This window comes from Lissotriton helveticus, chromosome 4_1 (assembly GCF_964261635.1).
Source record: "Lissotriton helveticus chromosome 4_1, aLisHel1.1, whole genome shotgun sequence".
Classification (NCBI taxonomy): domain Eukaryota; kingdom Metazoa; phylum Chordata; class Amphibia; order Caudata; family Salamandridae; genus Lissotriton; species Lissotriton helveticus.
In genome coordinates, this window is record NC_136063.1 from 1,249,822,545 (window position 1) to 1,249,848,195 (window position 25,651).

The 25,651-nt window shown below is 41.6% G+C and overlaps 1 protein-coding gene across 3 annotated transcripts in view; it reads right to left on the minus strand.

Moving 5' to 3' along the window:
• The window catches only part of LOC144827483 (acid-sensing ion channel 1C-like), a 574,677-nt gene that overhangs the window by 454,055 nt on the left and 94,971 nt on the right, over positions 1–25,651 (minus strand). The gene's annotated exons all lie outside the window — the stretch shown is intronic.

A 25,651-nucleotide genomic window follows, 5' to 3' on the forward strand; every position in this document is an offset into this window, starting at 1 on the left:
TGGAACACAGACAGGCAGATGCAATTCAGTTAATTATGAGTGTGATTTCTAAAGGTTTGTCTGTAGTGACTATTTCAGAAAAATGTCCGGGTATTTTATTTTATGGGAAGTGTTTTTGGGGTTATGATTCCATGGTTGGGGAGGTTTGCAGAAGGGTTTTAGCGGGTTAGGTTTGCGAGGAGGGAGTCAGGAAATACAGGCGAAGGCAAATTTTTTTGTCGATTTTGCAAAAAGTCTTAGACCGGCTGAATTTTTTTTGTGTATCTAACTGGGAAGTGGCCTTATTTTTATTTGCATGGTTTTGTTTCACTCTGGGGCATTTACCTTTTCAGAGTTGTTGGGAGTTAAAAGATACACCTGACTTATCAACAGCTTAGGTGGTGGCAACCACAGAGGAAGTAACGATTTGGTTGAAGAAGGCATAAAAGTGATTGGTTGTGAAAAGGGCTTGAAATTGTATTGTTGAAATCAGATATGCGTTTGTGTTGCCCGGTGAGCAGAGGGTTTCAATTTATTGGGTTACGTGGCATGTTTCTAGGGCATTGTGGGAGGGCGGGCTTTATAAACAGGCGCGGAGGCTGAAGTAGTGGTTTAAAAGAAGGTGGTTTATTGAGAACAGATGGAGTTGTGATGGGTTTGGTTGATTGTCCCTCGGTAGATTCCTCTTCTGAAGTCTCCGGTGATGGACTGGAAAACGAGATGGGTAGTGGTGTAGACTACTTCTTATCCTCAGGACCAAGGCGGTCTTCCCCGGAGGCTCATAGGAGGATGGAGAAACAAATGAGGGAACTGTGATAATTGTGTTCACAAAAAGACGATTGTTTAAGTCTCCCTTCACCACACCTTTGGTGTTCAAAGAAAAATATATCTTGGCCGTGCAAAGGAAGTGGAACACGGTAGATACCGAGGGTCTAGGGGGAAAGTGGGCTATGTAAGCTTACGTGCCTAGGGAGGGGTAAAAGGGTGCTCAGAGTTCAGAATAATTTCTAGATAGCGAGTGGTTCAAATACAGCAAGACAAATCAGGTATGATGCACTGTCCTGCAACATTCGTCAAAGGTAGACCCCTCTCCTTTATCACGGGTCCCACACTGCACTCCCTCCCGCTTCCCCACTTCCCGGTGCCCTTGAGCCGTTATCACTCACCGGCTCCGCCGCAACTCTCCAGAGTCGCGGCCGCTCTCCAGCATCCTCCGGACACCACCAGTCCTCGCACCAGCTGTCTTCGCCTTCGTCCTAAATTCACAGGGGGTCTTGCTTCCGTTATCTCGGGTCCCGCGTCTTCTTCCTCGGGTCCCGCGTCTTCCTCTCCAGGTCCCGCGTCTTCTCTCCTCGTTTCCTTACTCCGTCGTCCTTCTTCTCCTTGCACGCCACCTCTCTCTGACCCTGCCCCTTGAATTAGGCTGTCTTTCATTGGGTCATCCACATTGTTTCCGGGTCCCGTAAGAGTCACTTCCGGGTTGCTCCAATCGACGCGTCCCTGCGGAGAAACAGCAGAGTAGTATGGTTTTGGTAGTCTGGTGTTATGGCGGCGATACGCGACCCGTAATTGTGGCGCCCCTCCCGGCGCCAGTCCGGTAAGACTATCTTCTACTCCTGGGTCCTTCTCACAGGCATGTTTTTTTACAAGAGGATGGTTCATCGTTAACTGCAATTTAAGTTCTTAGAGTTTTGGTGTTTGCCTTAAGTTTCATAGGCCTGGCAGAGGATGAATATGGTACTCATTCTTTCAGGATTTGGGTAGCACCTGAGGCAAAGCGGGAAGGTTTGTCGATGAGAAGCTAAAGCTTTTGGGCAGATGGTCTTCAGGTGTTATGAACGTTATATCAGGATGCACAAATAAAGGGCTTTGTTAGTCTCTCAGTTAATATTCATATTTTCTTTCTTATGCTGTGTTGCCGGCGAATAAGCCATGTTACAAAGCATGCGTTTAGAACGCATGCCATTACAAAGCAGTCATTACAAAGACCGCGTTGGTTTTTTTTGTGGTTTTTTTTTCCCCTCATTCTGCGATTATTTAGATTAGGAGGCTTCAGGAGTCTGAGGTCCCGGTTCTGAGCCATCACTGCCCCGTTTTTTTCAACTGAGTTTGGGGAGTATCCCTTTGAGAAATGTGACCTTTCAGTTATCTCCATTGCTCTTTATCTTTATCAATAATTCTGGAGGTTGGAGGGGGAGCTAGCCTTCCTGGCTACTCGACAGAAATGATTTCTGCCTGGAATTATTATCATTGCTTTAATCATTGGAATATGTTTCCGGGGGCCCAAGACGAGTTAAGTTAAAAGGCCCGTCTGAAAGTGCTGTTCCCATATTTCCCAGAAGTTTACTCTTTTGGAGCTTTTCCCTTTCTTATCAAGTTTGTTATGTCTTACTACAGAATTTAACCAGTTTGCGTGTAAGGGTGGTGTTGGTTTGACCCAGTTTATACAAATCTCCCTCCTTGCTAACAATATCAGTACGAATAGGAGTTTTTCTTGTTTTTTAGTTAGCTTGGCCGTGCCCACCTCACTGATGTTATATATCCCAAAGATAATAAGAGGGGTACTTACAGTTATCTGGATTCCCAATACCATGGTTAGTGTCTTACCAATCTCATGCCAGTAGGAGCTGAGTGCGGGACAGTTCTGGAACATGTGGGTGTCATCAGCCTTCTTCTCATTACATTTGGGGCAGGACTTTATGTTTGTTCCTTTGAATTTCGATAATTTTTTCGGGGTCCAATATGCTCTGTGTATGGTGAACATGTGATTTCTTTTTAATGCAGCTGGTTTTATGCAGGACCAACATTTTCCTAGCGATCTTAGCCCGATAGCCTGTAAGTCTAACTCTTGATCCGGCATGTCTTTCCTCCATGTTGTTTCCGGGACTAAGAAATCTTCTTCTCCGGCCCCTATGAAAGCCCAGTACCATTTTGATATTTCTTTCTTTATTGGTAATATTTTTATCATTTCGTTTTCAAGATCCTCGTTCCCCTTTTTTCTTTCTAGTAGAGTGTTAGCCCAGCTGGTTAGTTGATAATATTAACATTTTGATAATTTGGCTTCAGTGATTACATATAGTTGGTCCCACATTATTATAGAGTTTTCTGCCATCAGTTGTCCCCATCTTACAATTCCTGCTCTTTTTAGTGGTGTTGCCAGGGAGTCTTTCAGGCATTCAGGAGTCCCAGGAGAATCCCATATCGGGGCCATGGTACTGTAATATGGTATATTTACACTGTTTCTGATCTGGTTCCACAGCCTTACCGCGCTATATAGGATCTTCAGTCTTATTCTTTTGAAAAATTTTGGGTGACCAAACTTATATAAGAAGTGGTCTGTTCTGTCCGTCAAATTCTGTAGATAGTTTGGGTAAAATTGATGTTTCTTTAGTAAGGGTCTAAAATTTTTTAATTGAAATGATCTGTAATACTCATATAGATCAGGACTTGCTATTCCACCTTGTTCTTTCCTCCTCCTTAATTTATTCCAGGCTATTCTCGTGCTTTTAGAAGCCCAGATAAAGCTAGCTATTTCCCCCTGGATCTTCTTCAGTGTGTCTTTTTTAAATTCCAAAGGGATTGTATTAAAAATATATGTGAACTTTGGAACGATAGTCATCTTTATAGCATTGGATCTTCCCAAAAAAGTAAGTGGTATTCCCGTCCAGACTCTGAGTAATCTTTTCATATCCTTGGCAACTCTGTTCAGGTTAATTTGTGGAATTTTTTCGATTTCTTTATCCAACATAATTCCTAAGTATTTTATTTTGTCTTTGTTATGTGGAATATTAGGGTTCGTGTTCCAACTCATCGCCTCTGTTTTCTCCTGGTTTATTAGATAGCCTGAAACCCTACCAAAATTATTTATCGTTTCATCTATAGCCTGATTGGAATCCTTATAGTTGTCCGTAAATATCATAAGGTCATCCGCATATAATGCGACTTTTTTTGCCCAGTTTTGATGTTTAAAAGGCGTTATTGATTGATGTTTTCTGATGGAACAGGCCACTGGTTCTATGTAAAGATTAAAAAGTAACGGCGACAGCGGACAGCCTTGCCTTGTGCCCCTGTGTATATTAATTTTACCAGTCAGATTCCCATTAATTATGATTTTTGCTCTAGGGTTGTTATACACTTCCCTTACTATGTGGCCAAAGCTTTCTCCTAGTTTATTTTTCTTGATGATTTCATTTAGAAATACCCAGTTAACTCTGTCAAAAGCTTTAGCAGCGTCGTACGTAATTATTGTTAGGGGTAATTTTTCAGATGTGGCTACGTCTATTGCTGCGATTCGCTCATGGGTAATCTCATGAATTTGTCGTCCTTTTATAAAACCTTTCTGGTCTAAGTTAATCAGATTTGGCATGACCTTCGCTAATCTTTTAGATGTAACCTGCGTGAATATTTTGTAGTCACAATTAAGTAACGAGATGGGTCTATATGACTCACATAGCTTGGGGTTTTTCCCAGGTTTTAAAAGGATGCTAATTGTTGCATCATTCCAAGAATCTGGAATTTTCCTATGATCTAGGTAAATAGTATTTATTAGATCTGTTAGTTGGTCAACTAGTGTTTCCTTTAAGGCTATATAAAATTCATTTGGAAGCGCATCAGGGCCAGCGGCTTTTCCTTTTTTCAGACCATTTATAACTGCTCTGACCTCCTCTGGTTTAATTTCGCTGTTTAGTTCTATTACTTCCTCTTCTGTTAATGTTGGAAGTTGTACAGTATCCAGGTAATTCTTAATCTGTTCTTCAGTTGGATGTATATCTTCTCTATATAGATTAGAAAAGAACTTTGAGAACTCTTGTCTAATTACGGCGTCGTCAGAGCTTTGTAGCGTTTGATCTTGAATCTGAATGCATGGTATATTGTTCCTTGATTGATCAGTTTTTTTTGTTGTTGTTTTTTTTCTGTTCCTCATCTCAACCATGGCTGACCCATCAGTACCGTGGGCTCGAAAAAGTGTGACTTGGAAGACCAACATGCTGTCTCAGTGCAGGACTGGTAGGGGTCAATCGTTATGGAGGAGCGCCAGGACCCTACAGCCAAGTTAGCTTACCACTGAGTCGCAGACCCTTTTGTACTCTTGAGATGGAACTTGCCATTAGCCAAATTACACCACTGCCTATACCACAAATTGACCTTGAATATGAAGGACAGAGGTGAATAAGCGAAAGGAGTACAACATGGCTTCGTAATCATTGGAACTGGGGGAAATTATTTTTTTTTTAAAAACCCCAGTTTCTAATTATTGAGACCCATCGAGTTTCAACCAAAAAGCTATTTTTTCTGGTTTGCCTCCTCTGGAAAGATCCAGTTTCGATATGGAAAGCATGGAGGAACTCCAGTCTTGTAGTGTCGGGGGAGAGGCCTCTTTCCAGCGCCTACAAATCTCGCGTCGAGCCACCAAAATTGAGTAGAACAAAAGGTTATTGTTTGCACTGCGTTTTTTGTCCTTTACTCCAAAAATTACCAGGCCTAGATCTATATTCACAGTGGTGCCTGTAGAAGATGTTAGTTTGTTGCTTATTGATTGCCAAAAAGACGTTAGATGTGGGCAATCGTGAAACATATGTGCGTCAGAGGCTTCAACTTGACCACACCGGGGGCAAGCTACTGGTATGCCGGATGAAAATTTGGACAACCTCTGAGGGGAATAATGAGCCCTGTGAAGGGTAAAAAAGTGGTTTCTTCGCAGCCACGCTGGTTTAACAATGTCCCATAGCACAGTGAAGGATATCTCCCATAGTTCATGCACATTTATTGTCGGCAGTAGAAGACCCCAAAGATGATCTGGAAGGTGGAATATTCCGTCTATTTCCTCTAAGATTAGGTTGTAAAAGTGGGAAACCTCTTTGGTTTTTAGGGCATTGTCAAGTAAGGAAGATTCTAATTGACTGTTACCACCCAGTGATCGTATTGGTCGGCGAGTGGGGTCAGATTTTTGTGCTATCGCCCAACTAGAGATCTGGAGAAATTTAAGTCTTGATAGGTTGGGGACTACCTTTCTCACTAAGTGTTCCCAGGAGAGCATTTCCCCTTCAAAAAAGAGATCTCCCCAAGTTAAAATCCCATCTTCTTTTAGCGGGCTTATTAATGCATCTTTAGTCCACTCAGGTGGAGCCGGAAGATCCCATATAGGAGAACCGTTAGAATAGTAGCCTATTTTTGGTAATAGTTCTACGGTTATACCAGGTTCTTGCTAGGCCCTGTAGTATCTTCAACTTAATCTTCTTAAAAAATTTGGGATCTCCAAACTTGAATAAGAATCCCGTCTGATGTAAACCTTCACATTTTAATAGTGTTGAAAATATAAGGCCGATACCCTGATCAGTTGGAGTTTTGAATAAGATTCGGGCATGCGTCAGCTGGAATGCCCAGGCATAGATTTGAATATCAGGGCTAGCCAAACCCCCCTTCTCCCTACGACGCCTTAGTTTATTCCAAGAGATTCTTGCTGTCTTGTTCCTCCATATAAATGAAGTGATGTCACTTTGCATCTTTGCTATCGTTTTCTTCTCAAAATAGAGTGGTAAACTGTTGAAAATAAAGGTTAACTTAGGTAAAATGGACATCTTGACCAAGTTTGATCGACCTAAGAGCGTCAATGGAAGATGTCTCCAAGAATTCATTAAGTTCCTGCAGTCTTTGGCTACTTGAGTAAAATTTATGTGGGCGATCTGGTTGATATCTTTTAAGATTTTAATGCCTAAATATCTCATACTGTCACAGGGTTGTACTGGGAGTGTCGTATTAATGCTGTTCCATGCCATAATCTCAGTTTTTGTGGCATTAATTTCATAGCCGGAAATTTTGCCGAATTTTTGTGCCAGATTAATAACTGATGGAAAAGCTGTGTTGATATCAGATGTTAAGATCATGAGATCATCAGCATATAGAGATACTTTTTTTTCCCAATCTCTGTGACTAAATGGAGCGATATTGATATCTTCACGAATTAATTGGGCGAATGGCTCCATATAGATATCAAAAAGTAGGGGCGAAAGCGGACAGCCCTGCCGGGTGCCTCTTGTAATAGTAAAAGGTTCCGACAGTCCACCGTTAACCAAGAGCGAGGCTGAAGGTTCGTGATATAATAGTTCCACCGCTCTACGAAAAGCTCGGCCCACCCCAATTTTTCCAAGGCCCCCGACAGGTATTTCCAATTTACCCTGTCGAAGGCCTTGGCAGCGTCTAAGGTAAGAATGGCCAAAGGCAGTGATGAATTAGTTGCCATGTCGATTGCACCTATTAGGTCGTAAATTAACTCGTAGAGTTGGCGACCCTTAACGAAACCCTTTTGGTTAGGGTGTAAGATTGAGGGAGCTACCTGTCCTATTCGTTTGGCTAATATAGACGCAAAGATCTTATAGTCAGCGTTGAGGACTGAAATTGGACGATATGAGCCACAGGCCGTAGCTACTTTTCCTGGTTTCAAAATTAGCGTAATGGAAGCTTTGCTCCATGATGGAGGGGGCAAGTCGCCTTCTATCAGTATTAGGTTAAATAATTTGGTAAGAAAAGGAGCGATATCGGCTGCAATATATTTATAGATCTCTACCGGAAGGCCATCCGGGCCTGCCGCCTTCCCAGGTTTACAGTTTGATATGGCAGATGATACCTCCTCTACCATAATTGGGTGGTCTAGAAGGTTCGCCTGTTCTTTAGAGAGTGCCGGTAGGGTGATTTTGTTAAGCCAGTTTTCTACATCAATAGGGGTGATGTTATTGTCCTCCCTATAGATAGCCTGGAAAAAATCTTTAAAAGCTGACCTTATTTCTGGGTCTGAAGATACTGTACCAGAATCCGTTATTATAGAGGCGATATTATTACGTGTTTGGTCTGTTCTGGACTTCCAGGCTAATAGTTTGCCTGCCCCTTCACCGAATTCAAAATTAGCTAGTTTACTAGCTTCCCACCTCTGCAGAATACGCTGGTTTAATAGAGAAGCCATTTGTCCTTTAAGTTTCGTAAGCTCCTCCTGTTTAGTCTGTATAACGTAGTCTGGACAGTTGTTTGAGTTTTCTAAATCTGATTGAGCTTTTAGTATATTGTCCTCTATCAGTGTAACCTCTTGAATGTATTGTTTCTTGCGATACGAAGTTTTGTTCTTGACGATCCCTCTCAAAAAGCATTTAAATGCATCTCATACTAGACTGGATGACGCCGAGCCAAGGTTAGTTTTAAAAAATTCTTGCGTCTCGACCCTAACATAGTCCAGATCCTCAGGGGATGTAAGGAAGGATCTGTCGATTGTCCATGACCTTGTCGCGTTTTGGGACTGTAGTTCAAGATCTAAAAGTACTGCCGAGTGGTCGGACAGGTGTGATGGTAAATAAGTTATATCCCTTACTGACTTTTCCAAGCACTTGTTAACCAATATAAAATCGATCCTTGATCTATGACGGTACTTAAAGTTTCTAAAAGAAAAGCCGGATTTCGGACCCAACCTTACCCTCCAAATATCAATAAATCCGTATTGTTGCATATTTTTAATTAGAAGATCCCTAGATTTAGAATGTAACTGTTGTCTGGTAGAAGTAGACTTGTCCAGCTTCGGATCAAGCACAATGTTAAAATCTCCTGCTATTATCATAGGTTCTGGGAAATGTAACAGCTCGGAGAACAACGTGGCCAGGACAGATGGGTCATCGCAATTGGGCCCATAACAGCCTACCAGTGTAATGCTTGACCCGCCAATCATAACAGACGCGATTGCCCATCTACCATGAGGATCGATCCTTTGTTTCAAGAGTTTTGTAGTGATGTTTTTTTTAAATAGAATGACAACCCCTCTAGTATTAACTGTCTGAGAAGTAGAGACTGTTAAGTCTATCCATCTATTCTTTTTTACCAAGTCTAATACTTCAGCTTCAACCAGGTGTGTCTCCTGGAGAATAATGACCTGGGCACCAAAATCTCGAATATATTGTACTATTGTGCTAGCTCTCGGTTTGGTGCGCAGGCCATTAACATTCCAGGAGTGAATCTTAATGGTGCTCATTCTTGGCATATCTGCTGATATTTATTAAGAATCCTGCCAATTCAATCCCCTTGATATTGCTAAAATAGGCAACATTCGCCCATTCTTTATTTATGCAATTATCGACCGCCATTTTAGAAATGAGAAACATTTTATTTTTTATTCCCCTAACCCCTTCCCTCGTGATCACCTCCCCCCCACCCCTGAGGAACTCTTGATTATCCAACCGGAGGGAATCCGGTTTGTGATACCCCCTGGTGCTCTATCTAGGCTCAGGCGGGACGTTCTTAGATTAGGTTAGTGGAGGGCCTAATATCCCTAATATGCCAAAAACTAGTGAAACCTGCGGTGTGTAAATATGAAGATATAAATAGGTAGCTTATAGTGGTATCTATATGTGGTTTTTTAAGGGAGAAAGAAGTTCATACACTCGTGCTCTTTATTGATTTAATATGTGGTAAATATATATATATATATATATTTTTTTTCCTTTTCTACCTCCCATTTTTTTCTTTCTTTTTTAATGAAACATTTCGGGGTAATAGAGTGATATTAACTCGATCGCCCTTGCCCTTTCCCTTTTTCTCTTCTTTTTCTTAAATGAACTGCTAAGTTTAGCCTCTATTTACCTTCTATTGGGCAGGATCATATTAAGTTAGGATTTTTGTAGTCTCACTCATGAGTAAGCGCTATAAACTCTATGAAATTAGTTTTATAGAAGCAGCTGGAATTATTTTTTAGAGGTACCTAAACTTAACAATAGTTCATCTGCTGCTTGGACAGTGTGAACGTTAAACATTTTGTTGTTTAGCATGATTTTAAGCGCTGCAGGGAAGCTCAACTGGACGGATGCTCCCAGGTTTCTGAATGCCTCCATCCTCCGACCCAACTCCCATTGTCTATCAAGGGTCGCCCTCAAACCTTCACCTGTCAAGGATTTTTGTTTTAAAGCTAGGTTTAAGATATGATCCTGGAGTTGAAACGTGTGAAAATTCACTAATATCTTGCGGGGCTTTGTACGTTGCGGATTGCGCCTGAATGGGTCCCTGTGAATCCGCTGAATGTCCAGGTTAAGCTCCTCCTCTGTGTGTTTTAGATTTAAGGTTTTAATTAGGAGTTGGATAATGTATGCCTTAATATTAGTGCCTTCATTTGCTTCTGGTACATTCAGAATGCGGATATTACACCGCCTTGAATTATTCTCCAAGTGTTCTATTCTTTCCGCCTGAGCAGTGCCTTCTTTTTTAAGCTTCAGTATTTCCTCCTTAGCGTTGTCAAGTTCTATGGACATTACTGCTGTTGTCTCTTCTAAGGCTCCTGTCCTTGAGTACAACCCATCAATTTTGCTGTCTAGTGATTCACAGTAGAACCTTATCTCCCATTGGATTTTAGATGATTCCTCAAATCCACGTTTGATGTCAACTGTCAGATTTGTAATCATAGATAATATTGTAGAGAGGTCTGAAGGAGGAGTAGAGACAGCGACTTCTGATAACATTCGATCTTTGAAAGTGAGAGATTGGGAAAACTGACTTAATTGTTGTATGGTGCCCTGAGGGTTCTGATCCGAGGTTGGAGGAACTTCAGTTTCTTGTAGTTGATTATCTGGTTACGATGCTTGGTTCTCATTTATTTCAAAGGTGTTACAACTATCAGGGTCTGCTTGTACCATGATACTCATGTTGGCTTTTAGGGCATTGATAGCGTCATTGTCGCCTTTAGAGACTGTAAGGTTTTCTAGTTCAGGAGCTAACTGTGTGCAATCCGTGATTGTAGAGACTGAGACAGTGGTCATTTTTCCAGCTAATGTTGGACTTAAGATTGCCCCAGAAAAGGTTACGCTAGAGAAATGGTCGGACTGTGCAAGGCTCAAGACCTGGGGAATTGCCTTAAAGTAAGAACGCAAAGAAGGTGTTATCTTTGTACCCGGGTCTAGCACTGATTTTTTTTGCTTAGGCCTCTTAGATCGTTTATGCTTAGCTTCTACTGAGAGGTATGAAGAGGATTTAGAAAGCGTATTTTTTAAACCACCACTAGTACCAATAATCCTGGTGGATACCTGTGCATTGTTGTCCCGAACCTCCTGCTCGGATATCTGAGAAGTCTCCAGTACTGAGGTAGAACTAGATTTTTCTGAAGTTGGCCTCCCTTGATTGTTTGGTGCGCTTCCTACTTTAACTGTTTTTTTGCCTCCTATGCCCTTTTCTAGATATTACTGGGGTCAAATTGGTTGCTAACTTAGAATTAGTAGTGGCTCTACTCCTGAGAGAGTATAGGTTGCTCACGGGAGTAGTAGTCTGCTCTGTAATGTCCCCCTCACATTCAGAGTTAGCTTGTACCACAATCCCAGTCTCTAGCTGCTGAGCAACCACCTCCTCCTCCCCCTCCCCTGCTCTTTGTGACCCGTTCACCTCGTTCGTTGGCTGATTTTGTCTCACAGAGCCTCCGATCTCCTTGGGCGGCGGTAAAAACAATGTCGAGGAATACTCGGAATATTCGGAGATATCCCCGTCTCCGCCTCCGTCCGACGCTGGTTGTTGCCCTTCTGTGTCCGGTTCCGTAACTGCCGATAGAGCGTCTCTTCGAAGAGAGCGAGCTCGCCTCTCTCGGCGGTACTCCAGGGCGGCTCGGTTCCATCTCCAAGGAGCCGACGTGGAATCGGTCAGCGAGTGTAGAGCTGACTGGGTCGGCAACACATGTGTTATCGCCGAATGAGATCGCGAGCATAACACGCCCCCAGCGAGCCCAAACATAGAGGGTTTACAGACGCTATCCGCGAACTCCGTAAAGAGATGAAAAACAACAATATTTTCCGTAAAAAGCACTGCAGCAATAGTGTCTGCTTGATCCAGACAAAAGAGCTCTAGGGTTTAGCCCTCATCGAAGAGGTTTTAGGTTGAAAACGCCCGCTTGAGCTAGAGCAGGGTATCGCGGCCGCTAGCCTGCAGCCTCCATGTTCCTCTTGATTGATCAGTTTTAATTCTCCATGCTAACATTTTCCCCCACCCTTCCACATTTTCATGGTTTGACAGTTTACTGTTTTCCCATTTTTCTCTCACTATGTCCTCTATATAGTCAGCAAGGGTTTCTTTAAGCTTTCGGTTCTTTTCTTCTAAAGCTTCCTTTGGTTCTGAATAGGATCCTCTTTCTAGTTGTATCTCCATTGATTTAATATCCGTTTCCATTTTTCTGATCTCCAATTTCCTTTTCTTAGTTTTATGGGCTCCTAGATTCAGTAATTTCCCCCAGCCACTGCTTTATAAGCGTCCCAAGTGACTCGTTTCGATGTGCCGACTAAATTGTCTTCAAAGAAGTGTATAGACATAGTTTCTAGTTGATTCACCTTCTGTGGATCGTTAAGAATGGTTCGCTCAACTGTCCATCTTGTAGGGGTTATGGTTTTTGGTATTAATAGGGTTAGTTGTACAGCGGAATGGTCGGACAGGTGTGCTGGGAGATGTTCAATGCTTTTAACACTACCTATAAGATTCCTACTTAAAAGGAGCAAGTCAATCCTTGACCTGTGGCCCAATCTTTTATTATGAAATGTAAAAGGTTGGCTTTTTTCTCCTCTTTGTTTCCACATATCTTCCAAATCCAGGTCTTGCTTATAATTCTTTAGCCATTGCCTCATTTTTGGTAGATTCAACTGTTTGCTTGGTGGTGCTCTATCTAGTTTTGGATCGAGTATAATATTATAGTCACCCCCTATGATTATGGGGGCAGGGGTTGACAGGAGTTCCGTATAGAGTTCCTGGAGAGGCGACGGATCGTCCAGGTTTGGGCCATAATAACCTGCAATAGTAAGAATATTTTCGTCTATTCTGATTTTGGTCACTACCCATCAACCTTTTTTATCTACCACTTTACTCTCGATCTTGGCTTTAAGAGACTTTTTTTAAATAATTGCAACCCCTTTTATATTGCAGACTTGTGTTGTATATATACAAGCATCCACCCAAGTTAGTTTTTTCACTATTTGATCCCACTCAGAGCTTACAAGATGTGTTTCTTGGAGAATAATGATTTGGCTTTCCGCTTCTTTTAAATATTCCATAATTCTTCTTCGTCTGCTAGTGGGTCTGAGGCCGTTGACGTTCCACGAGAGGATTTTAACTACTCTTTCCTTTGACATTTTTTATTTGATTTAGTAGTATCCTTATGTAGGCTAGTGATTGATTTATAAAACTCCTGTTTGGCTCATAATTTTTGATTAATGAGGATATTTTTTTCCCTATTTTGCTCCCCACCCATTTTTTTTACAATATTTACATTACTAAGTGTCTGTGAGAATCGAAATTCCCTCCCCGAGGAAGCCTCCCTTCTTCTTTTGGGCGGGATTTTCCACCCGATTTGAGCTCCGATTTCACCAGATTATTTTTACTTTAACTTTTATATATTGAGAAGGACGCTTTCTTTTTTTTTCATTCTTTTTATTTTTTTTATTTAGTTAGTTTTTTCCATTTGAACCTGATCTTTTATCTGTTGAATAAAATGTTCTACCTCTTGGGGTTCCCTTATATTGTGCATTTTATTACGCCACATTATTCTGAGGGCAGCAGGGAACTTCATCTGTACATTTGCCCCGAGGGACTTTAGTTCTTGTATATGCTGTCCTAGTTCCCACTGCCTATCTTGTGTGGCTTTGCAAATGTCAGAACGAAATCTGAAGGACCAGCTGTCTTTATTTAGAGCTCCACTTTTTAAACCTTCGCTTAAAATTTTCTCTTTTAGTGTATATGTCTTGAAATTGATTAAAATTTTCCTTGGTGCTCTTCTTTCTTTGGCTTTCCTGAACGGATCTCTGTGAACCCTTTGGATATCCTCCTTCAGGTCACTGTCTTTAGTCCAGGGAAAGAATTCCTCAAATAGGTTAATGATAAATGTCTTGATATCTGACCCTTCTATGTTTTCAGGTACATTCAGGACTCTTAGATTGTTCCTCCTTCCCTGGTTCTCCAATGATTCCAGCTTCTCTTTGATAGCACGGTCATTCTCTTTTAGTGAGCTTATACTTTTTTGGTTTGCGTCTACCTTATCTATCGGAAGTATTTTATTTGACTTGTCGTCAATGGGTGAGAGTGATGAGGTGTTCTTGCTCTGAGGTGAGAGATTCCCCCCTCTCACTTGTACCGTCTGTTGGAGTTTAAAGAATGATCTTAAGGAGGGAGTCACTTTGAGTCTTTGCTTTGCTGATATCGCCCCTTGTTCTTTAGGTTTCGTGGCTCTGGTTTTTATATTTTCTGAGAGTTCCACGAGTTTAGGAGGAGCTCTCTGTTTCCTTCTTGTACTCCTGGGTGTCACCGTCTTCTTTGGGGGAGGCAGAGGGTTTTGTTTAGTGAGTTGCCGATTTCTGAGGCAGTAAGCTGACCTCCCTTTGCCCTCACTCTCTGATAACGTCTTTAGTTTGTCTTCACTCCCACCTTCCGCTGTCCCTGAGGGGTGTCGACTGCACCCTGCAATTAGATCCGAGGCTGCTGCTCCCTGCTCTCCCCCTGCTCTCCCCCCACCCCTTGCTCCAGTGAACGGCTGATAAGTGTTTGCAGTGATTTGCAGTGATTCAACGTTTGTTTTCTCTGCCCCTTCAATCTCTGATAACTGATTATTTTCCTCTGCTTCCACCCCTAGAGCCTGGAGAGGACTTATCTCTTTTTGCATCCGTTTAGATTGTCCCAAACAGTCTGTATATAAAATATACTGCCTTCTGTTTTTATTAGCTTTCTGTAATTTCGTTTTCTTTTCAGGTTCAAGTTTAATTTTGATGATTTTGGTATCGTGTTTCACCCCCGTCGTTTTCTGGCCATGGAGTGATTTTCCCGTGGCTGATGTAAGTTCTTTTACCTGACCGCCGGCAGGTTCGCTGGCTCTGCGCTCTATCCCCCGGAACAGGAAGGGAATCCTGCCAAGCGCTTTGCGGAAGCTTTGCCTCGCTCCAATTGCTGCGACCCAGATTCCCGAGTGTGATGGGGTGCCGAGCTTCGAGTATCCACCACAGAGCTCGTTTATCATGCCGCGGTTTCCGTCTCAGCTCCCAACCAGCTTTCCAACCTACTCCCAGCCAGCCTCGTTTCAGCATGGTAGGGTATTTTTTTCCTCTCAGGGGGGGCGTTTTAATCAAAAAGTCTCCTACTCGAACTGTATACTCATAGTTGTACGCGTAATTTCACTGAAAGCGCCTTTCTACTCACACGCTGGTGAAAACAGTCGGAGCTGGCGACCGAGCGTTTCTTCAGCCGGCCGCCATCTTCCTCTTCTTACTTCTCAAGTCCAAAAGACCGCATTGTTAAATCGCAGACCATTACAACGCAAGTCATTATAACGACTTGCTGTAGGGGGTGCTGGATGTTGGAATAGTATTATTTACTATTCCAACTGCAGTCTGTGCAACAGTAGAGAAGGTGTTGAATTTAAAATCCAACACCCTCTACCCCCTACAGCAAGTTGTTGTAATTGCTTGTGTTGTAATGGCATGCGATGTAACAATGCGGTCGTTGCAATGACCGCGTTGTAATGGCATGCGATGTGTAAACATCATTGTAAACAATGTTTACGGTTGCCGGCCACTCCAGAGGAATTACAGCAGTGTCGATTGTGGGACGTTCATTGGGCTGCTAAATAGGCTGAAAAGAGGGTTTTTGGAAAACAGTTGGGGGAGGATGTGGCCCGAATAATGGTGTCTTGGTGGGGAAAGAGTGGCATGAGATTGGGTGAGTCACTAGGTTTTGCTCTCATCTATTAGTTTTACATTTGAGTGAAACTGACTTGGTGAAGCTTTCTGGAGTTAGTTTGCTCAAAGCATTGAAAGCCAACTTGACATGCATAAAGAAAGTTTGGGCAGAGAACCTTAGGATTTCTGATTGATGTCCAATGAAACTTTACAGTACAGATCAGCCTTTTGACATCATCCTGCATTTTCTACTAAAAACCTTGCGCAAAATGTTGCCTTTTATTCCACTTGACTTCAGAAAATCGGTTGTAGTCGCTTTAATTCTCTCTCACATTATTTACTGTAACGCCCGCTTCCTGGCGTAGATAAATGCCAACTGCTAAAACTTCAAACACGGCAAAATGCAGCAGTACAAGTGCTGCTCAATATTCAAAAATACCACCATATTTCTAGCAGCATTAGGGAGTTTCACTGGCCACCACTCAAGCAGCGCATTGAGTTCAAGGCGCTTTAGTTGGTGCATAAAGCTTTGTATGGTGGAGTCGTCGGACTTACAGAAACTTTTTCAGTCGTATTCCCCTCAGCGGAATCTTAGATCTGCCAATAAAGTCTAGTCCAGGTCCCCAAAATCCATAAAGCTAGATGGGAGGTAGAAGCCTTTTCTATCGAGCATCGAAGCTCTGGAATCTGCTGCCGGGCATCATCAGGATTCAACCTACCAGACCCCTGTTAAGGAAGACGCTTAAGACCTGGATTTTCCCTTCACAGGAATGATGCAGTATCTCCCTATTTTCACTCGCTTCCTTTCTACACTTAGCACCAAGACACCACGGCTTTTGTGCGCTCTACAAGTTCAGTTACATACTTACTTACTTCCTTACTATTGTGGACAGAGTTGGTGTCCGTATTGATTGTGCAAGTGTGCAAGGAAACCTACTGCTGTAGAAAAACAGCGCAGGAAAGTAAATAGGAAAATGCAAGGTTTTTGTAGGGACTTACGGATCCCAGTCCTTCACCGTGTTGAGATTAAACAGGAAGATCTATCGATTTTCTCGACAGGATGGCGTGCATCGGTCTGTTTTCAGGTGAGTTATTGTGGCATTGATATCTTCGGGATTTTATGGTTATGCATGTAGGGTTGTATAAGGGGGGGTTGGAGATGGGGAGAGGGGGCAGAAAACTCTTACCAGGGTTAACTGGTTGGTGGGGTCAGGAAGGATCAATTGTTGCTATGGGGGAATCACGAGATGGAGGAGCACAGACCAGTAAATGCGGGGCTATCTTCAGAAGGGCACGATGGTTGGACTGGGTGAAGGGTAACAGTGGAGCGAACCATGACATCAGAGGACAGGAATTGTCAGCCAGGTTGGGAGTGTGAAGGGGAGGAGGAAGTTTCAAGGAGGAGGGTTCTTGGAATTTTACTAATGGGGGTGGGTTTGTTGAGGTAATATATTGTCTAGTGAGGTAGTAGGTTTCTAAGGCAATGCTGTTGCCTAGGTGGGGTTTTTATGATGTTTCAATTATTCCAGACCCGTCCTATTAAAGCAGCCTTTTACCCCAATATATGATATATAATTTTGGTAGAGTGTGTTATTTAAGCGCTATCTTGCTTGATAAAGCTCAGGAGCTTTATGCCATAGTGACATGCTCCACTCGGTTCGGTGCAAAATACTCTGTGAGTCCACTGGCATTCTCCACTCCCCCTGCTCAAGCTGCTGAAGCGGGGGGTTGAGGACGCTACTGTGTGTCAGCCAGACTATTATATCAAGCATGTGTCCATTGGTGGAAAATAAAAATCATGAAAGGGTGGGATAACTTCTAATTTAAAGATAGGTGGTCAATATCTGTACAGGCATGAAGAAATCAACTTGTACGGATGGGAAAAAGTTGTTACCATTGAAGGGACTAGTATTCTTCATGGAATTATTTAATTAAATGTTTGACCAATCGGTTTTATAGTATACCAGCCAAATGAATTTTGAGGAATATTTCTAGACTAAATCTAACTTAAATTAAATAAACTTTACTTTTTACCATACGTTTCAGTTTTTCATTAATATTGCAAATTAAATAATATATGTATATATCTATGTATGTTTAGAAAAATCCTAGTTGTGATTGTCGTGTGGAACCGCACAATGTTTTGTCCCTGGAGCCTGAAATGAACCTTTCATTTGAGGCTGATATTTCTTTTCAGTAATCACAGCCAGTCTAGCCACTCAGTAGTACTGAAAAGTCAAGAGAGTTGGTGATATGTGATATTTACTCTACGAATACACACATTTCGAGGGTCAGAAGTTGCAATGGACAGTATCAAGAGAGGCAGAATCAGTGACAGACATCCTATGGTACGCCAGCGCATATACATAATTTTACGAGCTCTGACTCTAAATTAATCGGAAAGAGAAATGCCACATTAAAGTTTTTCCTGGCTTTCTTGATTGGTCACAATTAAGTCCCATTACACAAATGTTAAAAAATATGTTTTTTATTTATAATCTTCACTTGCAGCAGGTACAATCTGGAGATAGCTTAGATAACATATCATCAACATAATTTCATCAATATGATAAAAACCTTAAACATTACTATAATTCATTGTAAACATCTCCCCAAAGCTAAAAAAAGAAATTCCCTTTAAGATTTCTAAGTGCAATCATCGCACTACATTTTAAGGCCCGGCTACTCCTTGGTATAGACCATAAATAGTGTTTCCCTTTAAGTTTAAAATTCACTTTACAAATTCTAAGAATCGCGCTAGAATCTAAAGCTGACCAAATGCCCGTTATCTCTCTTAAGCAAGAACAGGCCCTAATCCTCGCCCCAAATTTTCTGGAATTTTATAACTCGCCCTGTTCCTTGGGAGTAAAGTTTTTCCTTGTGTTTAACTTGGGTCATTTTATGCTCCCAATTGCTAAAAAACGGCAATTCGGTCATTTTCCATTTTTGAAGAATAAGGGCCTTAGCCACTAAAGATGCAATAAATACAAACAGTTTTTGTTGAATGGTTAAATTACCGCTGGCAATTCCGAACAGAGCAGTGAAAGAGTTGTGAACTATCGAAATCTGCAATTTTCTATTTAGCCGCTGAAAAACCTGATTCCAAAAATCTGATAAAATTGGGCACGTAAAGCAGATATGCATTTAATCTCCTCTTTGGTGGCAACACCTAAAACACCGTCCAGACATTGATGGAAACATTTTTTTAAGCGATCTGAGGTGTAATAGAGCTGCCACTTGCAAAAGAAGGCCATACGTCGAAAGTTGGCCCATCTGATGGCTTTATATTGCCATTCGCTATATGTTTTCCATAACAGAGCATCTATTCTGCAACCTCTGGAGTCCTGAATCTTTTGAAGGGTGCTTGGAATTATCTGCCCATAAAATTGTTGTTGAAGTATCTGGTACCAATTATCTACCTTCGTTGTCTCTTTCACATAGAATGCTTGGCTAATTGTTTCTGCAAGAGTACCATTTGGGAGTTGTAGCTTTCCTACTAAATTAAGTAGTTGGATAAAGGAAAGGAATGACGAGGACAGGAGTTCTGATCTGCCTGATTTTTAGTTGGTCCAATGTTTTCACCTCCACCTCTATCAGCAGGTACCTCAGCTGGTGAGCCCCAGCTTTTTCCCAACTACATCTATTCCGTTCACCCAACTGAACAACTAATATGTCACATTTTTTATCCGGATATCGGGAGGAAGTGGTGTAAACCGGCATACTTCCTTCATTAGAGCAAACATATGATGAATTATATGTGGGACCTTGTATCTACTCCGTTTGGGCAGCTTTTGGATTTTTATAACTGGTACTAACTGAATATTGTTTTCTGCTAGCATTCACCACAGATACAAAAATGTTTTTTGTCCCTGAGGAGTGACTGCACGTCCACACCATTTCATGAAAGTGGCTTGAAAGTATTTTTTTAATATGGGGCAAACCAAGACCACTATCCTCTGTAGACGGTTGTAAGATTTCTAATTTGGTACGAGATTTCTTGCCTGCCCATAAAAATGTACACAGCATCTGAACTATCTTGATAAAATAGTTTTGGTGAACTTTGATTACCATATTTGAAAAAAGAAAAGTAAAAAGAGAAAGTATCATCATTTTTAATAACACGGCCTCTCTATAATGGAAAGTGGTAACGGCTGCCCACTATTTAAAACATTTTTTGGATTTGGCAAGTATTGATACATAGTTAAATTGAATAAGATGCGAGAAGTTGTGCCACATGAAAACAACCAACTCCATCGGAAGGACATGATCAAAGCAATTGAACCACAGAATTTCCGACTTAGCATGATTTATCCTATAGCCCCTTAGGTATGAAACATTTTTCATTTTATTGAAAATTCTAGTGATATTCTGTATTTCTGCTGCCAAATACAAAATTAGGTTGTCAGTAAAAGGCTTAAGTTTTGGTGCCCTCTTCACCGGTGCAATAATGTATAGCTCCTTTCATATCTGTGAAGCTAGTGGTTCGATATATAATGCAAATAAGACAGGGGACATAAGGCAACCTTGACGAGTGCCCCAATAAATCTCTACTGACCCTGCCTTATGAGAGTTTAATATTATTTTTGCTTCTGCCTCGTCATATAATTTCTGTAAAAGATTCATGAAGCTCTGATGAAATCTAAATCTAAAAAAATGGAACACAATATATCCAGTGAACTAAATTGCAGGCTGTTTTAGTGTATATCATAATGACTGCTCCTTTTATCTCGTTATTAGAAAAATAATCAATGGTTTGAGTTAAAAAATTGTATTATTAGTAATGGTCTTTCCAGGTAGGAAGCCACACTAGTCTTCATTCACCAGATCTTGAGTGAGTAGAATTATTATAGCTGCCATAATTTTGGTAAATAATTTGCAGTATTTATTGAGTAAGCTGATTGGACAATAAGATCATGGCCTGTCTTCCGGTTTATCTTCCTTCAAAAAACGAACTATGGTGCTTCGAAAAAGTTTTTCGGGATCTGAAATCCCTCTAGAAATGCATTAAATAGTATCAGTAGCCACGATATTTGCGGCATGAACATTTGATATAATTCTATAAGCAGTCCATTGCAGCCGCAAGCTTTTCTGCTAGAGGTATTTTTTATGATTTTCTACACTTCCTTTATTGTGTTAAGGATCATTACCTGAGCCTGCTACACGATGCTTAACGTTTGTAAATCGGTAGTTATAAGAAAATTGTTAATAATCTCGGGAGCTATCGTGGTAGGACAGGTATACATTTTGTCAATTTCCACCATTTGGTTGACTATTTGGCCTTTCCCTTCTCACAAATAGACTTGATGGCAGCATTATTGTGTCTTTACTTTGACTGACCTGGCCATAAATATCCCCGCATGTTCGCTCTCCTCATATGGCTGTAGTAGGCAGGTGGTTTGTCTGACTATTGCCTGAGAGTCATAGTACTTGGTTATGTCTTGTCTAGCTTTTCTCAGCCTAGATTCAGTTGCTTGACAATAGTGTGATAAATGCAACTGAGATGCCTAGTTTAGCTCCTGCTGCAATTTCAAGGCAGTCTCTTTCCTGAGTTTAAGAATATTTGCTTTCCAGGATATCGCCTCCCCCCTTATGAAAGCCTTGCAAGCTCCCCCCAACTGATAAAATTGAGGCTGAACCAATATTCGTCTCCAGAAATTCAGTAAGGGGGGACTGCATGATCGTAAGCCAGCCTTCCTCGGTCAAAAGAGTTTCATCTAATGTCCACCGCAGGCATTCACTTAATTTGGCCCTAATCCTAAATTCGGTCACAGGGACTAAATGGTCAGAGAAAGGGTTTGGCAGTATCCATGATTTCCCTTTCTCCCACTGATGTGAAATTAGAAAGAAATCTATTCTTGAGGCGGAATTGTATCTTTTGGAAAAGCATGTGTATTCTCTGGATAACGGATGTTGGGTCATTTAGGGGTCGATTAGTGCTAATTGTTTTATCAATTTTACCAGTCGTTTGTATCAATTTAGTTTCTTTGGTGCTTTGTTTTTACGGGTGGAATCTAAATGTAAGTTCTGTTGAATGTGGAAGTCCCCTCCCATTACTATTAAACCGGGCAATGGACCTAGCACATCTTTGAATTCATCTAGAGCAGTTGTATCGTCCTCATTAGACTTTAGAAGCTAACTAACTTGAGGATTTGTCCACCAAGCTTTATACCTACAACTATGCATCTTGCTCTGGGATCCGGTCCACAAACTCTGTTGTATTTTGTAACCTAACACAAATGTCCAAATCAGGTAGCATCAAATTCAGTCTTGTTTATGGCGCAGTACCATGCAACATATGAGCGGGAACATATCAATCTGGAGGTGTTGCACATAGAAAGTTATTTGTACATGAGATGTGATTGAAACTAGATGACAAAAAAATGAATTTGATGAGAAAAAAGTGGGCAAAGGGCATTGTAGAAACCTGCAACTGGGGATGTGCTAAATACCATACTTTATGGTTAATTTTCATATCAAATTACTGTGAATCCATCAAGGGGTTATCCAAGAAGAAAGGCATGCTCCACTTGAAGGTCTTGCATACAGACAACTTTAGTTGTCTTTTGTTGAAAGTTCTATTGTGGACATTACTGATACTTAGAGTAGGGTTTGGATCAGCCCACTGTTTATAATTTGTTTGCTTACCTAATGGTCTAATTTCCTTGCTTATTCAATGGATTCCCTTCCTCTTGTTGTGTTTATCCCTCCCCTGCGGCATAGCTTCTTTACCATCGTTTTAATTGAACAACTTGTATCTTTCTACTGCTTATTTTCAGGAATTTGTTTCTTTTGGTTTTAGCACTCCATGGGAGAGCATGTGTTTTCTTGTTTCCCTCCTCCTCTCCACTGTGTGGTGCATCCCTCTTGACATCCCCGCACACAGGCTTTCTCTGCTTTCCCATCCACAGATCGTCCACTACTTTAACACACCTCTCTATCCCACTTGGCTATTCTTTTATAACTCCCCCTCTCCTGATTCCTGCCTTTCCCTACTCACTGCTGCCACTCCTTGCCAGAGTTTACTATACTTTTTAAGAGGGACTGGCAGCTGCAATTTGCTACTGGGTCACTCCTTTCTGGAAATGTGTTTTTGCATCCGCCATCTTTGGAATGATACATTTTAAAAAGTCACAAATAGACTTACACATTACGATGAATGAGTGCGCATGCAATGTGTCGCATGCACATGTATTCATCATCACACTGGAGCCACCGTTACATCATGGCGCAGACATGCTCATATGTGATAACCCTTCCTTAAATTTACATTATCGTGGTGTTTGGTTTTTGATGATGCTGTTCAGCTTTGGCAATGACCATTTTTTGTGCTTTTTGCTGATGCTTAATTGCATTAGCAAAAACACTGGCAAAGCCAAAAGGCGAAATCTATAGTCTCTGCCAATGCTTGTTGATAAAGAATCTGATGTCTCTTTATTCTACAATTGCAGGTTCATTTTCATCCTTAATCTTTCCTTTCCTCAATATTTGTATAGATTTAGCTTCCTACTTCTCTTTCTCTCTGCCTTTGTCTCTCTTGCTCTGGGTCAAAATCAGATTTAGAAAAATAGGTCTCGGACACAACATATGAGAATCAGAACTCAGCACCATCTACCACAAGGGCAACGTATACACTAGATACGTTCATGGCAATGGCTGGAGGGTCAGCAGAGGGAATAGTGATGAGTCTCTGAAGCATCTCAATTCGCAATTTTCTGAAATTTAGTCAGAATCCCCCTACACTCCTTCATTCTGAGGACCAGGATCCACATAGATAAGTGAAGAATCCCTTTACAATGGCGTGCAATCTTACTGGTACACCTAATGCTGCAATTTTTTACAGTAACAACTGTGGGGTGGTAAAGGAAAATGTGGTTTTCCATACATGTATGACATATTCTACCTTCTCTAATCTGCCAAAGAGAGTTTAGAAAACCAGGTTTAGAAAACGTGATTTAGAACACTCTGTCCTATGATAGAAGCTCCTGCACCACAGTCGAAGGCAGGAGTCCCACCCTCCCCTGCTTGGATCTGTCTCCACCCTTCCCAGGGTCAGATTGGCCTATAGGGCAATAAGGCAGTGCCCAATGGACTGATCTGACAGATCAGTACGTGGGCTGTTTTTTTAGCAGTTGTGGGCTGGTTTTATGGCCAGGTAGGCCTGTTTTTGCTGTTGATTTACCTGATATTACCACTTTTTGGCTCCAGCTTTGTTAATGGTAGCCACCTTTATTTTGGTACCTGGACCTATTTTTTGGCCCATCCGACCCTGGCTCCTCCCCCAACTGACAACTGTATGGCACCCCCCTCCAATACTGTCACATGCCACTCATGTTGTATGCATATACCTCCATTTACTGAAACTTGTACCTGCAGTAGGAGAGTTTCACGATGCCAAAGGATTTACAGCGGTAGGTTATGTTGTCCAGGGGTTATCTTGTGACAGTAAATCCTACCTAACATATACACGTAATATTGGATTCATTTATCCCACTGGGGTGAATTTAATTATATAGTTGCATGTGGAGTTTGGGGGAAACGTGATGCATTAAGACCAATGTGGCCAGAATATGACTACTTACAAATGGAACATTTCATATTGTAAACAACTAGTAACATTTAATCCATTATGGAATCATGTATGCTCCTAACACATGGACCCTTTCAGCCACCCAGGATTGGGCCAGTGTGGTTAGCTGCAGGTAGCTAATCAAACAAGCATTGGCAAAGCCAATAAGTCTCGCCTCTGCGAGAACTATTAGTTTTGTTTATTTCAGCTGTGTTGTACAGCACTGTGGTTGTAAAGTTTTCTACATTGCTATGAAAGAGACATTATCATTTTATTAATTATTAATGTGTGAGGGATGGTGTGAGCTTCAAATTTAAATATGGAATAGTAGGGAGGTAGCCACATGAACATCGGCTGTCTTAAAAAAAGTATTATGGTACAGTCAACAAGATAAAGGGACATTTAACCCCTTGAGTGCTGCCCACGTTCAACGGACGTCGCATGCACTACCTCGGTAGTGCTGCGCACGTCCGTTGAACGTCGCGGCCCTGCCCGCGCAATAGAACGTTCCACACCAGCGCGGAACGTTCAGCGCAGGCAAGGGGTTAAAGCTGAATGTGCATGTTGCCCTTTTGGTCGCTTTTTGTACACCCATAAGCTAAAATAAGTGAAGGGTTAACATGTTATCATGTACCTTGCAAACATTCTGTGTTTTTTCAGTCACAACTATTGTTTAAAGCAATCTCAAAAAAGAACAGAAAGGCAGCACTGTTCGAGGGAAAATAAAACTTAGGTTCTGGTTGAGGTGCAGTTGGAAATATTGTTTAAAGCTGTCTAACATAACAAATGAAAGCCAGTATGATGTGGAATAAAGGTAAATTTAAAACTGAATGTAACCGCTGCCCTCTTGGTCTCTTTTTAGACACGCATAAGCTAAAATAAGTGAAGGCATTCCGTTTTCCCATGTACCTTGCACACAGTCTGTGTTTTTGTAGTCGCAACTATTGTTTAAAGCTATCTAACAATAGAATTGGAAGGCAGCTTTGTTCGAAGTGGAATAACAGTAAACAGACAAGCGCTCCCATGCAAGGTCAGTTTAATTTGAGATAAGAAAATGTGCTCCCCATTCTGCTTTCACTTGAAATGTTATGGGGCGGTCAGAGACTGGAGTAATCTTTTTATATGTCCACATTAACTAATTTGCACCACAATCACAAGAAGTTGTGATTAGCATTGCGGGTCTCGTTATCTACAATGGAGGGCCCCGGGGTTAGCGAAGACGCAGTCTAGTCTTCCCCCGGGGAATTTCACGCAGGGAAGGGCCAGGATGGGGTTGGGGGGTGGGTATAAGAATGCAGGGGGAGGAAGGCGACTTCCTCTTCCTGCATTCTGGCATTGCTGGGTGGGAGTAGTTTTCTGTGGGTGTTTTCTGTGGGACAGGGCGTTTTGTGGATTGGAGTGGCGGCGGGTTGCTGGAGGCGACGGGTGTGATTTCGAGCAGGTACCGTTAATT